Source organism: Haliaeetus leucocephalus, unplaced genomic scaffold (genome assembly GCF_000737465.1).
Source record: "Haliaeetus leucocephalus isolate CR32 unplaced genomic scaffold, Haliaeetus_leucocephalus-4.0 Scaffold228, whole genome shotgun sequence".
Classification (NCBI taxonomy): Eukaryota; Metazoa; Chordata; class Aves; order Accipitriformes; family Accipitridae; genus Haliaeetus; species Haliaeetus leucocephalus.
The window spans coordinates 20,873,864-20,878,370 of NW_010972664.1; positions in this window are offsets into that span (position 1 = coordinate 20,873,864).

The following is a 4,507-nucleotide window of genomic DNA, read 5'->3' on the forward strand; positions in this document are numbered from 1 at the left end:
CTGAAAAACTAGATCCCCATCTGAATTAGAGTGTGGTGCCTCTTTTTGTATTGGCAATATAACTTAACTAGTGGTCAAGATGGGCCAGAACATGTCAGAAGGGAACATAGGACTCTGCTCAGACTAGGAAAATCACAGCAAGTTTTGAAGAAGGGGCTGTTCAGTTCTACCTCAAGTGCTGCGTTCCCTTTCCCAGGAGCTGTATCATTCATGCTGGCTGATGGCTAGTTCTTTCCTCCCCGTGGTCAAATCTGGGGGTCCCACCTCTTGACTGTTTGCTTGTAAGTCTAGCTGCGCATCCCTGCCAAAAAAAAGACTCTCCATTTCCATTTTGAGTTTTTCCCTTTCAGTTTACATAGACATATATGCAATTTTTTTCACTTAATTTCTTTCTGCTGTTTTCTTTATTAGCAAATACTAAACTATAGACAAGTTTGGGTTGCAGTCCATATGGCACATATGATAAAGTTGTTCCAAGTGGCACTGTGGACTAATCACTTCCCAACTATTCTCCACTCATGAGGAGCAAAGGCAGCTCTGCCTGTATTCTTAGCAAATCTTCCCTTGCTTTTATTGGCAATGCTTCTGTTTTGGCAGCAACCTGTCAAGTTTAGAGCTGGCAACCACAGTTTTTTTTCACATTCTCAGATGAAACGTAGGCAACATGTTTTCTATGAAAACACCCTTCCTACTCTTCATTAGTGCTTCCAACATTATTGTTCTTCGTACAGAAAGCAAATATTGGTAGCTTTCCCTCTCCCACCACTGTCACTTGAATTGAGAGGGAGTTTTTTGACTAGGAAAAATTGTCCAGTGAAGAAATAACAAGTGAAGTCCCTCTCAGCAAGCCCAGAATGGCCGAGTCTGTTATACAAGTGAATGTCAAGGTTAAGAGTTGTAAGTTGGTTTTGAATGAGCTGGTAGGTCCACACTGTGCCATGTAAAGATACCTGATTCGTGGTACTGGAAATGCTATGGTGTGTTAGCATCACTGCACCATGCTCTGGTCATGTCCCATGCATCTCCTTCAGCTCCACAAACACATTACACGGGAAGCAAAGCAAGCCAAGTCCAAGAAGTCGGGTTTCTTTTTTTCACTAAGTATAACAAAACGTGGCATGCATCTGAGGGCATCAACCAGATCAGCATTCTTTTTGCTTGAGCAATGAGCTTGTCCCTGCAATCCCTGTTTAAATCTCTTCTGGCTTCCTGTGCATCTCACAAATTATTTAAAATCCAAATCCCTGTTGAGACCTTATTTTATCCTCCTAAACCTCTGTTGTCCTACTGTGTCTACCCTTATTGGGAGTTTTCTACCGTTGGCCCCCTCCGTGCAGGAAGGTTGCCAGCCCAGAGCGTGCTGTGCTCTGGTCCTTCCTCATCAAATATCATATTTGTTTCTCTGTTCACTACACACTCTCACTTTGCAACAAGAGCAGGGATAGTAGTAGTCTATTTCACAGCTAAATGTGGAAAAATACCTCTTAACATCTTCCAGCACTGTTGCTGACTCCCTGTGCACCTTGTAAATCAGTTTAGCTCATGGCGTCCGTTTCCCTAAGCCTCCTACACTGATTTCTGAATTCCTGCTCCACTCTACACCTTAGGAGACCTGGTAATCTAGGGTGGGATTCAGTTCCCCATACCCACACACGAGGATTTTAAAAATAAACTGTGAGGCAGTGAGGAAGTTAATCTCTGCTGAGAAGCTTGGAGCGTTTTTTTTCTTGCCCACCCTGGGGTTAGGATGAATATCCCAGCCCCAGTGAAGACTAACGCAGTTGTTCACACTTGCGCTTCCTTTATCCATCCTAATGGAGCCTCTGCCCCCTCAACACAACTCACTTCAGTGACTGCAATCATTAAAGGCGTTGGAAATAGGGTCTGAGACTCATGCAAACTCCTGCCTCAGGTGTCATGACCAATGAACCGATCAAAAATGCCAGCTCCTCTTAGAATGCCATCCCTGAATTCATACCCGATGGCAGATCTGTCACACAGTAGCCAAACATGTTAATACAGCTGAAGCCTTTAGGTGCACTTGTACCCTCAAAACTCAGCGGAGTTGCTGTCATCCTCCAACTGTTCAGTGGCCTAGATGAAATTAGTTAGAAGTCTAAATGCAGCTGCTAATAAAGATACTGTCTTTCCGCCTCAGAAAAATCACCAGCTCCCTTTGCTACCAGATGTCCTCTTTGGCAGTTTGAGTCAACGAGGAGCTAAGTGATGAAGAATGAACCTAGTCTCCAAGAGGAGGCCCTGGGTGACAGCAGTGGCAACAGCAGAAGGGACGTTCTCTATCGCTGCTGCCTGCTGGGGCCTGGAGCTGATGTTCGTTCCTACTAATGTTGCTTGTCACCAGAATCTGATAGAGCCGCTTGTGTGAACTGTCTCTTGCTCAGGAAACTTCTTCCCTTGGCTCCACACAGGTCTCCTGGAGATGGGTCTGGGGGTGGATGGGCAGAGCGATCCCTGGAAGAACTGCAGGGTCTGGGACCAGCTGACAAGCACAGCTTGTGGCTGTCCACATTTCTGGGGGGAGGCATGTGTATCCTACCTTCTCTGCTTGCTACTATCAGAAAGAATTCATCCATGGGAAAGCAAACTTGGTTGGATGGACTATTCTCAAAATCCAGAGCTCCCAGAAGGAGGAAATGGAGCAGAAGCACTGCCTGCAACCTTCACTGAGACGTCTATAGATATGAAGGCTATGTGTAGCTCGAATTCCACACCACCGCCACCTTTGGCAGCAAAAGCGCTCTCCACCTTTCATTTCATTTATAGCAACAGTCCTAAATCAGATTGCTCCAACTGGCCAGCTCTGGGCTGAGCAAAGTGGCCTGGGAGCTGGTTACAGAAAATCACACATCTGAGAACCTTTTATGCACTTTCTCCCTGTGTTTCCAGCTAAGGAGCTTTTCCTGGGAAGTTCTTCCTTTGTGTGCTGTCCCAGAAGAATAGTGGGAGATCTAACAGTGCCCACCAAAGTTTATAAAACTACAAGTGGTATGGAGGATGTGAACTCTCCTCCATTTCACCAAATGAAGAACATGGTGTTGGCAGGTAGTGGGTTCCAGGACAACAAAAGGAGGTGCTCTTTCACAAAACACACAGTTACATGGTGGAAATCCTTGCCACAGGGCACAGTGAACAAAAGAGTTGGTAGGACTTCCAAAGGGGATTGGGCAAGGCAGAAAACCTGTCCAGACCTACTAAGCATAAAGGTATCAGCTGTGGCTGAACCAGCAAGAAGACTGGGAAAGGGGGCTGGGAAGTCTTGGGGTATGCTTTCCCTCTTCCCTTGATATCTGCAACTGGTCGGTGGTGGAGAGAGTACTGATCTTTGGTCAGACCCAGTACAGCTACTTTTATATGAAGCTTTTATATGAAGTGCATACAATGGTACTCCAAGGGTTAACAGGACTAGGTAGGTCCTAGAATGAGCTCATTTCAAAGTCAGATAGCCTACCCTGGCTGAATTAAGATCTCCCTTTCCTTTATCATACAAATCCAGAAAGACCAGAAATGTGGTTGCCTCTTGCTGAATGTATTTTAAATTCCTCTAGAAATCACTATACCAGAAGAGCATGTATTTTTAATGCGGAGACATCCTTCTCCTCTTGGAGGACAAAGGTGACTCTCAGATTTCAGCATTGTCCAGATTTTCTAAAAAGTCTTTGAATTTGCTGCACGAGACTTGGGTTCTACCATTTCAGTTTTCTGGAAGGATTTCCCCCATTCAGCCTAAGCTAACTCAAATTTGCTTCTGTGCTATACGCTTAAATAGGTATAAAACCGCTGCATGCATTTACATCCAGGAATTTAACTGTGTGATTCAGACTTGGAATCACCACATTCTCTCTCTGCCCCTCTCCCAGGTTTTGCCACCATAAACAAATTTTGCAGCTATTCTGTACCTGTTATGGCAATTTAATACTCCCCAGCAGTCTGGAAAATGTGACTATCATGGCCAAGTGACCCATATGCTGGTAAGCTTGGTACTTAGCGTTGCCGTGTCGAGTAAGTCAATCCTCTAAGGGCAGCTGCTTCTCTCACCTGTGGTAGAAAAATGTTTTTTGGCTTTCATTGTATATTATAGCTCCATGCCTGTATAGCGTGGTACGGTGATGGGCACAATGATTGATAGTAACAGCAATTAAGAGCTAGATCTTTACAAGTCTGGATGGCAAATTTGCGTATCTGTTGCCAGAAACATCTGACGAGACTGCCTTCGTATTCTGAGAGAGATTAATCCAGGCTACGGCATTCAAACCCAGATTTCAGGCACGCCAGCGTGGTCATATTTGAATTGCATAGTTACGCAGCAAGACACGCAGGTTCTTGCAATGCCCAGCTCGACTCCTGCTTCAGGAGACGCGCCAAGGGGACCGACGCTTGAATGCCTCTCTGCCCAAGCAGTTTGCAACCTGCTTTCGTGGGCGATTAAATAAAACTCACGGTGACCTGGAGTTCCTCCTTGCCCCCCCCCCCCCCCGCCCCCCTGCTC